The sequence below is a fragment of the Loxodonta africana genome, chromosome 27 (assembly GCF_030014295.1).
Source record: "Loxodonta africana isolate mLoxAfr1 chromosome 27, mLoxAfr1.hap2, whole genome shotgun sequence".
Taxonomy (NCBI): Eukaryota; Metazoa; Chordata; class Mammalia; order Proboscidea; family Elephantidae; genus Loxodonta; species Loxodonta africana.
In genome coordinates this window covers 38,875,116-38,887,956 of record NC_087368.1, presented here as the reverse complement: position 1 = coordinate 38,887,956, position 12,841 = coordinate 38,875,116, and positions in this window count along the sequence as shown.

Here is a 12,841-nt window from a genome sequence, read left to right as displayed (position 1 = left end):
GGTCTGCTTCTTTAAGTGGTTTGATATGGATTGTTGTCTCCGAGCCATCACTGGGAAACTAGTTTTTCCAGAAAATCGGCTAAAAAAAAAATGCAGTCAGATCCCTATCAGAGTTCTCCCTCTGGCTCAGGCTATTCAGATGTTAATGAAGCCGCCTGGGGAGGGTGGGGGAGGGAACAGAGAGATAGGAGAGTAGCACCTCAGAATATAGCCAGAGTTGCTTGTCTTGCTTAGAATGACTATTATATCTGAGATTCCCGCAGGCCGTCGCCTATGTGTGCTGGCTGTGTGGAGATTGCCCCCGGGGGGTCTGGCCCGCTGGAGTCACAGTCAGATCCTCCGCTTCCAGCCCCACGCCCAGCGTCAATGCTCCCCTACTGGGACGGTGCACTCTCGACTCCAAAATCAGTCGCTGCCTCCCGGGGACTTCTCGTCCCTCCAGCCACGTGGCCGTGCCGCCTCCGAGAACCAGTTGGGCCTCCTCCCGGGGTTAGTTCAGATGGGTGGAGCAGCTCCCCGTGCTTGTGCCGTGACCGAGTGTCCCGGCTGGGACGCTGTTCTCCCCGCTCCAATACCAGTCGCTGCCTCCTGGGGACTTCTCCTACCAGCTGCGTCCCACGCCGCCCGCACGACCCGGCTGGGCCCCTTCCCGGGGTTAGTTCAGGGGGGTGGAGCAACTCTCCATGTTTATGCCGTACCTGCGTCCAGTCCAAATCCCTGCAGGACGGTTCCGCAGCTCGGACGCTGCTCTTTCTGCTCCAAGACCAGTTACTGCCTTCCGGGGACTTCTCCTACCGGCTGCGTCCCACGCCGCCCGTGGAACCAGCTGGTCTCCCTCCCAGGGTTAGTTCAGGGGGGTGGAACAGCTCTCTGTGCTTGTGCCGTACCTGACTGGTACGCTGGCTCCAGGCTCTGGAAACAATCGCTGCTTCCCCGTATTAGTTCGTTCTCCGTCTCTAAATCTGTGTTTGTTGTTCAGGGTTCGTAGATTGTTATGTATGTGATCGATTCACTTGTTTTTCCGAGTCTTTGTTGTAAGAGGGATCCGAGGTAGCGTCTGCCTAGTCCGCCATCTTGGCTCCTAACCACTTTCTTTGGGCTAGGTTTTTTAAGATAGAGTCATGCAGGCTATAAATGTTTAATTTTTCCTGATGTTGACCACAATAACAGTAACCAGGTTTTCACTAATTCATCTTATCTAGCTAGTGAATGAATGTCTTTCTTTAAATGCCACTGGTTAAATGCAACAGCAGTGATCCCTTCTTGTTGGTTTGTAGAAAACCAACCCCTCATATTACATCCAGCCCACCAGCCTCTGTCTTAAAGGAAGGAGGAGGTGTGTTACTAGCCAACGTCAGGAGTCAACTCCTCTGGTGTCACAGAGCATTTGCTCTCTCCAGATTCATTCTAATAGAAGGGCTCACAGTTTTTAACAAATGATTAGCTGAGTGATAAAGAGGCTCTTTTCATGTGAGACCATGTCAAGCCCTGCAAGGAGCAGCTAAGGCTTTTGGTACGCTCTTTGACTATTAACTGAACATACTGTGACTAGAGTAAGAGAATGGACTAACTAGGCAAACATATTATCAATTAATTCTTTCGATTCTCATTCTTTGGGAGAGGTCTGTAAGGGAAGAGGTGCAGTAGGTGAGGACTAAAATGTCACCTTCAGGCTATTCGTTCCTGAGCTTTGTGTATGTCCAGTGTCTTAGGGTTTATAAAACACTGCTGAGTGCTTATTTCATTAGCTTCTCACAGCAACCCTTACACTTCACTGGAGAAGCAGACCATTTGAGAGAGATGGTATTAATCTCCAGTATAAAAATATTCATTTACTTCATAGCCAATTCACTGTACAACTGCTAGAGCAGACACAGTGGGAACAGAGAAGCAAATAAGACAGACAGGCTCCTGATGCCCTGACGGACTACAGTCTGGTGGGTCAGGCAGACATTGAACAGATGTCATGGGCAATACAAAAAAGAGAAAGCAAGGGCATTTTGAGGGTGCGTATGTGTGTGAGGCACTCGGGGAAGACCCTTAACCATGGTGGGAGCTGCTTGAAGTGAGGTGGGTATGGCAAATCACCCTCAACCCCCATCACTGATGGGTCTCCAGGAATAACATTAGATGGTTGCTATACTCCATTAGAAAGGTCAGTAGTTCAAACCTACCAGCTGCTCCGTGGGAGACATATATGTCAGTCTACTTCTGTAAAGATTTACAGCCTTGGAAACCCTATGGGGCAGGATCACTATGAGCTGAAATCAACTTGATGGCAGTGGGTTTTGGGTTAATGGGGATTAATAGGTTTTGAATAGGTAGTAGGTTCCTATGGGTCAAAATTAAAATGGTACAAAAGTTACACATTTTCAGTTACACGTTTTCCTGTATATACAACCAAAAAAAAAAAAAACAAAAAAAAAAACCCCAAAACCAAACCTAATGCCATCAAGTTGACTCCAACTCATAGCGACCCTATAGGACACAGTAGAACTGCCCCACAGGATTTCCAAGTAGTGCATGGTGGATTTGAACTGCAGACCTTTTGGTTAGCAGCTGAACTCTTAACCACTGTGCTACCAGGGCACCCAAAACCCCCGTTGCTGTAGAGTTGACTCCGACTCGTAGCGATCTCATGCTCCGGAGTAGAGCTGCTCCGCAGGGTTCTCTGGGCTGTGATCTTTACTGAGCAGATTGCTTGCTTTCTTCTGTGGTGCTGCTGAGTGGGTTTGCACCCGTCAGCCAACCTTTAGGTGAGTAGTCAAATGTAAACTGTGCCACCCTGGGAACTGTATAACTTGTATATACATACATATATATCAAGGAGCCCTGGCGGCGCAGTAGGTAAAGCGCTCAGCTGCTAAACGAAAGGTCAGCAGTTCGAACTCACCAGCTGCTTCAAGGGACAAAGTGTGGCAGTAGGCTTCCTTAAAGATTACACCCTCAGAAACCCTACAGGAATAGTTCTACTCTGGCCTGTAAGGTCGCTATGAGTCGAAATCAACTTGACAGCAACAGGTTATACATGTGTCGTGGATTATCAAAAGAATGAACAAATCAGTCTTAGAAGAAACACAACCAGAATGTTCCTTAGAAGCAAGGATGGCATGACTTTGGAAATGTCATCGGGAAAGACCAATTGCTGGAAGATGACATCATGTTTGGTAAAGCAGAGGGCCCGCAAAAATGAGAAAACCCTCAATGAGATGGATTGGCACAAGAGCCACAACACTGGACGCAAACATACCAACAATCATGAAGACGGGACAGTGCTGGGCAATGTTTTGATCTACTGAGTGAGATCATCGTGAGTCAGAGCCGACTCGATGGAGACTAAGATCTCCTTCCCACTCCCAGTGTCTTTCTCCGGAGGCAGCCACTACATGTGGTTTTCTTTTTTTTTTTGGGGGGGGGGCATAATCTTAGAATTTTTCTTTATATTAAATTATGTTAAACAAAGTCCCATTTCAACCAGACGTGGAAAAGACTGTGCTATTCACTAGCTCCATCTGGGGCCTCAGTTTTTTCAGGTGTTAAATGGGGCTGCTGAGACCTGCCTTGGAGAGCTGTATAAATGAGTTGATGTCTAAGGATGCAGCAGTGCCTAGCACTTGGCTGGTGTTTGGTAACTGAGATTGCCTTCCCTTGTCTTGTTATAAAATGGAATATTTTTCCAGCTTTGTCCTGGGTTTCTAATTTGAATCACAAAACTAGGGGCTCCAGCAGCCACTGGGGTTTCTGCATCTGTCTCCTGATATTCAGCCAGCAAGCTGCCCTGAGCGGGCAGAGCCCCTCAGGTATTGTGCCTGCACGCTGCACTGCTTACCTGCAGCGGGGTCTGCAGCATGAGTTTTTATAAGTGAACATTTTCTATTACATCCTATTACTGCCCCCCTACCTTTAAAAAATATTTTTACCTTGTGCTGTGTGACATTGCTGGCTATGGTTGTCCTCAGGGAAAGACACATTCTCTCAAATTTCTTCCCTCAGCAGCACAGTGAGAGGCAGCCCTTATTTGAGGAGGAGGAAAGGGCTCTGGAGTCTGACAGCTTGGTGAGTCCCAGATCTCCTGCTCCCTAGCTGTGTGGCCAGGGACAAGTCACTCAGCTTCTCCAAGCATCCGCTGCTTTATCTGATACGTGGAATAGGATGAGTGGACTTCACATACAGGAGAGGGTAGTTTGCTACTTTTCACTGTGTGGAATATCCCAGGTGCAGGTGGAAGCTCTTCAAATAAGTTGGCTCCCTCCCCCTTTCTCCTAGGTCGGAAGTTCTCCAAGTGTGGTCCCTGGATCAGCCATATCCACTTCACCTGAGAGCTTGTTAGACGTGTAAATTCTTGGGTCCCATTCCAGACCCACTGAATGAGATACTCTGCGGTGAGCCCCAGCAACTGCACTTTAACAAGCCCTCCAGGTGATTCTGAGGCATGCTCAAGTTTGAGAACTGCGCTAGGCCAGGAGGCAGAGCAGGCTCTTGGCTTCTGTTAGTATTATTTCCTTTCACTCACGCATTTCAGGTTAGTGGGCAGTTCCTACTACTATTCGAGAATGGCAGGGGCCCGCGTCTTGCTTGGGTGCCCTGGGCAGGCCAGCCTCAGAGGCCCAACCACTCCACTGAGGCTGCAAGATGCTGGAGGTCACAGTCCTGCTTCCTGCTCACCTACACAGTCCACGCAGAGGTGGACAGCGGCTTCTCCATGATGTCCAGGTTTACCTTCAGGGTCTAGGGTTTTCCACCCGGCACTGCTGACATTACGGGCCAGATAATTCTTGCAAATTGTTGTAGGGCTGCCCCGTGCACTGTAGGATGTGCAGCAGCACCCCGGTCCCTATCTGCTAGATGCCAGCGGCATCCCGAGAACCACTGGTCTCACCTGAGTGAAGGTACACGTACCTGCTGCTGTTGAGTGGATTCGGACTCATGGAGATCCCATGGGTTACAGGGTAAAACTGCTCCACAGGGTTTTCTTGGTTGTAGTCTTTATAGAAGCAGGTTGCCAGGGCTTCCTTCCTTGGCACTGCTGGGTGGGTTTAAACTGCCAACCTTTAGATTAGCAGCACAGTGGAAACCGTTCGCGCCACCTTGGAACCTTTGAGTGGAGGTTGTTGTTTGGTGCTGTTGATTCTATTCTGACTCACAGCAACCCCACGTGACAGAGTAGAACTACTGGTACGGCAGTTAAAAGTTTACAGAGCAAATTAATTCCCCATTTGAAAGTTTATACATGAAGTATTCCACAACATTGGCCCCACTCCCCACAATGTGTCAGCACTTTCCCATCTCTGTCCTAGTTTCCCTACTTTCTTTCATCCTGATTTTCTACCCCTTCCTGCCTTTTCATCTTTGCTTTTGGGCAGATGTTGCCCTTTTGAACTTATATAATTGATTGTTCTGAGGAGTACACTCCTCCTGGATGTCATTGTTCACTTTATGGGCCTGTCTATGGTTTGGCAGAAAGGTTGTCTATGGGAATGACTTCAGTTCCAGTTCAGAAGGGTGTCTTAGGACCATAGTCTTGGGGGTTCCTCCAGTCTGTATCTGACCAGTAAGTCTGTTCTTTTTTGTAAATTTGGTTTTTTGTTTTACAATTTTTCTCCCGCTCTGTCCGGTACCCTCTGTTGTGATCCCAGTCAGAGCAGTCGGTAGTGGTAGCTGGGTACCATCTAGTTCTTCTGGTCTCGGGGTCATGTAGGCTGTGATTCATGTGGTCCATTAGTCCTTTGGACTAATTACTCTCTGGAGTCTGGTTTTCTTCACTCTCCTTTGCTCCAGATGGGAAGACACCAATAGTTGTGTCTTAGATGGCAGCTCCCAAGCTTTTAATATCCCAGATGCTACTCACCCACCAAAGTAGGATGCAGAGCTTTGTCTTTATGAACTATGTTGTGCCAGTTGAGGTAGATGTCCCCCCGAGCCTATGGTCCTTCACCTTCAAGCCTAGGAACTTCATCCTGTGAGGTGTTTGGTTATGTCTGGGAAGTTCCCCTGGCTGTGGCCCTTGTGTGCTCTATTGTCTATGTAAGCAACACCTACATTCTAATGTGTTCTTATCATGTTGTTGTTGGTTTCCGTCAAGTTGATTCAGATTCATGGTGACCCCATGTGTGCAGAGTAGAACTGTCCCATAGGTTTTTTTTTTTTAATTATTCTTTAATGATTTTTTATTTATATATATATATCAGTTATTTTCTTAATGGTTGCTCTAGGGCTTACAATACACATCTTTTTTTTTAATTTTATTGTGTTTTAAGTGAAAGTTTACAAATCAAGTCAGTCTCTCATACAAAAATTTATACACATCTTGCTGTATACTCCTAATTGCTCTCCCCCTAATGAGACAGCACACTGCTTCCCTCCACTCTTTCTTTTCGTGTCCATTCGGCCAGCTTCTAACCCCCTCTGCCCTATTATCTCCTCTCCAGATAGGAGATGCCAACAGTCTCATGTGTCTACTTGATCCAAGAAGCTCATTCTTCACCAGTATCATTTTCTATCCCATTGTCCAGTCCAATCCCTGTCTGAAAAGTTGGCTTTGGGAATGGTTCCTGTGCTGGTATAAGAGAAGATCTGGGGACCATGAGCCCTGGGGTCCTTCTAGTCTCAGTCAGACCATTAAGTCTAGTCTTTTTATGAGAATTTGGGATCTGCATCCCACTGCTCTCCTGCTCCCTCAGGGGTTCTCTGTTGTGTTCCCTGTCAGGGCAGTCATCAGTTGTAGCCGGGCACCATCTAGTTTTTCTGGTCTCAGGCTGATGTAGTCTCTGGTTTATGTGGCCCTTTCCATTTCTTGGGCTCATAATTACCTTGTGTCTTTTGTGTTCTTCATTCTCCTTTGCTCCAGGTGGGTTGAGACCAATTGATGCATCTTAGACGGCCGCTTGCTAGCATTTAAGATCCCAGATGCCACTCTCCAAAGTGGGGTGCAGAATGATTTATTCATAGATTTTATTATGCCGATTGACTTAGATGTCCCCTGAAACCATGGCCCCCAAACCCCCGCCCCTGCTATGCTTGCCTTTGAAGTGTTCAGTCTATTCAGAAAACTTCTTTGCTTTTGGTTTAGTCCAATTGTGCTGACCTCTTCTGTACTGTGTTGTCTTTCCCTTCACCTAAAATAGTAAAATAGTTCTTATCTACTTTCTAATTAGTGAAAAACACTCTCCCTCCCTCCCTCTCTCTCATAACCATCAAAGAATATTTTCTTCTCTGTTTATTTCTCAAGTTCTTACAGTAGTGGCCTTATACAATATTTGTCCTTTTGCAACTGACTAATTTCACTCAGCATAATACCTTCCAGATTCCTCCATGTTATGAAATGTTTCACAGTTTCATCATTGTTCTTTATCAATGTGTAGTATTCCACTGTGTGAATATAGCATAATTTATTTATCCATTCATCTGTTGATGGGCACCTTGGTTGCTTCCATCTTTTTGCTATTGTAAACAGTGCTGCAGTGAACATGGGTGTGCATATATCTGTTCGTGTAAAGGCTCTTATTTCTCTAGGATATATTCCAAGGAGTGGGACTGCTGGATCATATCATAGTTCTATTTCTAGCTTTTTAAGGAAGTGCCACATTGATTTCCAAAGTGATTGTTCCATTTTACATTCCCACCAGCAGTGTATAAGTGTTCCAGACTCTCCACATCCTCTCCAACATTAATTATTTTCTGTTTTTTGGATTAATGCCAGCATTGTTGGAGTAAGATGGAATCTCATTGTAGTTTTCATTTGCATTTCTCTAATGGCTAATGATTGTGAACATTTCTTCATGTATCTGTTAGCTACCTGAATGTCCTTTTTAGTGAAGTGCCTGTTCATATCTTTTGCCCATTTTTTAATTGGGTTGTTTGCCTATTTGCAGTTGAGTTTTTGCCATATCATGTAGCTATTAGAGATCAGGTGCTGATCGGAAATGTCATAGCTAAAAACTTTTTCCCAGTCTGTAGGTAATCTTTTTACTGTTTTCGCAAAGTCTTTGGATGAGTATAGGTGTTTAATTTTTAGGAGCTCCCAGTTATCTAGTTTCTCTTCTGGTGTTTGTGCATTGTTGGTAATGTTTTCTATACTTTTTATGCCATTTATTAGAGCTCCTAGCATTGTCCCTATTTTTTCTTCTATGATCTTTACCGTTTTAGATTTGGTATTTAGGCCTTTGATCCATTTTGAGTTCATTTTCGTGCGTGGTGTGAGGTATGAGTCTTGTTTCATTTTTTTGCAGATGGATATCCAGTTATGCCAGCACCATTTGTTAAAAAGACTGTCTTTTCCCCATTTAACTCACTTTGGGCCTTTGTCAAATAACAACTGCTCATATGTGGATGGATTTATGTCTGGATTTTAATTCTGTTCCACTGGTCTATGTATCTGTTGTTGTAACAGTACCAGGCTGTTTTGACTACTGTGGCAGTATAATAGGTTCTAAAATCAGGTAGAGTGAGGACTCCCACATTGTTCTTCTTTTTCAGTAATGCTTACCCGGGGCCTCTTTCCCTTCCATATGAAGTTAGTGATTTGTTTCTCCAACTCATTAAAAAATGTCATTAGAATTTGAATGGGAATTGCATCATATCTATAGATCTCTTTTGGTAGAATAGACATGTTTACAATGTTAAGTCTTCCTATCCATGAGCAAGGTATGTTTTTCCACTTATGTAGGTCTCTTTTGGTTTCTTGCAGTAGTGTCTTGTAGTTTTCTTTGTATAGGTCTTTTATGTCTCTGGTAAGATTTATTCCTAAGTGTTTTATCTTCTTGGGGGCTACTGTAAATGGTATTGATTTGGTGATTTCCTCTTTGATGTTCTTTTTGTTGGTGTAGAGAAATCCAACTGATTTTTATAAGTTTATCTTGTATCCTGATACTCTGCTGAACTCTTCTATCAGTTTCAGTAGTTTTCTGGAGGATTCCTTAGGGTTTTCTGTGTACAAGATAATGTCATCTGCAAATAGAGATACTTTTACTTCTTCCTTGCCAATCTGGATGCCCTTTCTTTCTTTATCTACCCTAATTGCTCTGGCTAGGACCTCCAGCACAATGTTGAATAAGAGTGGTGATAAAGGGCATCCTTGTCTTGTTTCCATTCTCAAGGGGAATGCTTTCAGACTCTATACAATTAGGGTGATGGCTGTTGGCTTTGTGTAAATGCCCTTTATTATGTTGAGGAATTTTCCTTGTATTCCTATTTTGCTGAGTTTTTATCATGAATGGGTGTTGAACTTGGTCAAATGCCTTTTCTGCATCAATTGGTAAAATCATGTGATTCTTGTCTTTTGTTTTATTTATATGATGGATTACATGAATTGTTTTTCTAATGTCGAACCATCCCTGCATACCTGGTGTGAATCCCACTTGGTCATGGTGAATTATTTTTTTGATATATTGTTGAGTTCTATTGGCTAGAATTTTGTTGAGGATTTTTACATCTAAGTTTATGAGGGATATAGGTCTGTAATTTTCTTTTTTTGTGTGGTGTCTTTATGTGGTTTTGGTATCAGGGATATGCTGGTTTCATAGAATGAGTTTGGGAGTATTCCGTCCCTTTTCTATGCTCTGAAATACCTTTACCAGTAGTGGTGTTAATTCTTCTCTGAAAGTTTGGTAGAACTCTGCAATGAAGCCATCTGGACCAGGGTTTTTTTTTGTTGTTGTTGGGAGTTTTTTGATTACCTTTTCAGTCTCTTCTTTCGTTATGGGTCTATTTAGTTGTTCTACCTCTGTTTGTGTTAATTTAGGTAGTCAGTGTGTTTCTAGGAAATAATCCATTTCTTCTAGGTTTTCAATTTTGTTGGAGTACAATTTTTCATAGTAATCTGATATGATTCTTTTAATTTCAGTTGGGTCTGTTGTAATATCACCCATCTCACTTCTTATTTGGGTTATTTGCTTCCTCTCCTGTTTTTCTTTGTCATTTTGGCCAATGGTTTATCAATTTTGTTAATTTTCTCTAAGAACCAGCTTTTGGTCTTGTTAATTCTTTTGTTTGTTTTCTATTTCATTTGATTCTGCTCTAATTTTTGTTATTTGCTTTCTTCTGGTGCCTGAGAGTTTCTTTTGTTGCTCTCTTCTTATTCGTTCAAGTTGTAGGGATAATTCTTTGATTTTGGCCCTTTTTTCTTTTTGGATGTGTGCATTTATTGATGTAAATTGACCTCTGAGCACTGCTTTTGCTGTGTCCCAAAGGTTCTGATAGGATGTGTTTTCATTCTCATTGGTTTCTACGAGTTTCTTTATTCCATCCTTAATGTCTTCTATAATCCAGTCTTTTCTGAGGGGGACATTGTGCGGTTTCCAACTGTTTCTTTTCCCTGCTTTTTCTGTTATTGATTTCTACTTTTATGGCCTTATGATCAGAGAAGATGCTTTGTAATATTTCAGTGTTTTGGATTCTGCTAAGGCTTGCTTTGTGACCTAATATGTGGTCTCTTCTAGAGAATGTTCCATGTGCACTGGAAAAGAAAGTATACTTGGCTGCTGTTGGGTGGAGTGTTCTGTATATGTCTATAAGATCAAGTTGGTTGATTGTGGCATTTAGATCTTCCGTGTCTTTCTTGAGCTTCTTTCTGGATGTCCTGTCCTTCACCGAAAGTGTGTTGAAGTCTCCTACTATAATTGTGGAGCTATCTCACTTTTCAATGCTGTTAGTTTTTTTTTATATATCTTGCAGCCCTGTCACTGGACACATAAATATTTAATACGGTTATATCCTCCTGGTATATTGTCCCTTTAGTCATTATATGGTGTCCTTCCTTATCCTTTGTGGTGGATTTAACTTTAAAGTCTATTTTGTCAGAAATTAATATCGCCACTCTTGCTCTTTTTTGTTGTTTGCTTGATAATTTTTTTTTTCCATTCTTTGAGTTTTATTTCATTTCTCTAAGTCTAAGTGTGTCTCTTGTAGGCAATGTATAGATGGATCATGTTTTTTTATCCATTCTGCCACTCTCTGTCTCTTTATTGGTGCATTTAGTCCATTTACATTCAGCGTAATTATGGATGGGTACGAATTTAGTACTGTCATTTTTTGTGTGTTGTTGACTTTTTGTCCCACTTAATTTTTTGTGCTGAATAGTTTATATATTGTCTTTTCCTCTTATTTGTTGTTGTTGATTTATTTTCTGCTAAGTCTCTATTTTTTTCTTGTATTTTATTTTGTTGTGTAGGTTAGTTAGTCTCCTTTGTGGTTACCTTGATATTTACCCATATTTTTCTAAGTTGAAATCTAACTTTTATTTCTTTATATTGCCTTGTCTGCCTCTCCATATGAAAGATCTATGACTACATTTCTTAGTCCCTCTTTATTGTTTTAATGTTGTCTTCTTTTACATAATAACATTGCTGTTTCCCTGTTTTGAGTGTTTTTTTTTTATCTTGATTTATTTCTTTGATTTCCCTGTCTGGGTTGACATCTGATTGCTCTGTCCAGTGTTCTAGTCTTGGGTTGATATCTGATATGATTGATTTTCTAACCAAAGAACTCCCTGTAGTATTTCTTTTAGTTTTGGTTTTGTTTTTATGAATTCCCTAAACTTCTGTTTATCTGGAAATGTCCTAATTTCACCTTCATATTTGAGAGACAGTTTTGCTGGATATATGATTCTTGGCTGGCAATTTTTTTCTATCAATGCTTTATATAAGTCATCCCATTACCTTCTTGCCTGCATGGTTTCTGCTGAGTAGTCCGAGCTTATTCTTACTGACTCTCCTTTGTAGGTGACTTTTCATTTATCCCTAGCTGCTCTTAAAATTCTTTATCTTCGGTTTTGGCAAGTTTGATTATAATATGTCTTGGTGACTTTCTTTTAAAATCTACCTTATATGGGGTCTGATGAGCATCTTGGATAGATATCTTCTCATCTTTCATAGTATCAGGGAAGTTTTCTGCCAACAAATCTTCACTAATCCTCTCTGTATTTTCTGTTATCCCTCCCTGTTCTGGCCCTCCAATCACTCGTACATTATTTCTCTTGATAGAGTCCCACATGATTCTTAAGGTTTCTTCATTTTTTTTTAATTCTTTTATCTGAGTTTTCTTCAAATATATTGGTGCCAAGTACTTTATCTTCAAGCTCATCAATTCTGCCTTCCACTTGCTCATTTCTGCTCCTCTGAATTGTTATTAAAAAAAGAGTTGTCTAATTCTGTAATTTTATTGTTAATCTGAATTTCTGATTGCTGTCTGTGGATTCTTGCAGCTTATTAAATTTTTATGTTCTTGCATAACCTTTGTAATTTCTTCAGCTGCTTTATCTGTGTGTTCCTTGGCTTGTTCTGCATATTGCCTGATCTCCTTCCTGATGTCTTGAAGCGTTCTATAAGTTAATCTTTTGTATTCTGCATCTGGTAATCCCAGGAAGGCACTTTCATCTAGAAGATCCCTTCTTTGAGAGCTTGTTGAAGCAATTATGGTCTGTTTCTTTCTGTGATTTGATATTGACTGTTGTCTCCAAGCCATCTATAAATTATTATATTTTATGTTTGCTTACTGTATCCTAGCTTCTGGCTTTGTTTTGATATGCCCAAATGGGTTGCGTGAGCTAGCTTATTTTCACCTTTGAAGCTCTGATGTCCTGTCACCAGATGGCTAGAGATGTTATCAGGTATATCAGTCTAGGAGTCCATTCACTTTTCTTGTATGGGTTCAACTCGGGTGTCCAGGTAGCTGCTCATCAAATGTGTGGTACAGGCTCTGTCCTACAGTCTTAGAGGGGCAGGGGTGATTGGTGTAGGTACCCGTATTTGGTTGCAGCAGGGGGTCACACTCTGAATAAGGCAGGGGGCTGAGAATCGTCCCCCAAGTGTCTCTGAGGAAAGTGCACCCCTCTTCCCTAGAGCGT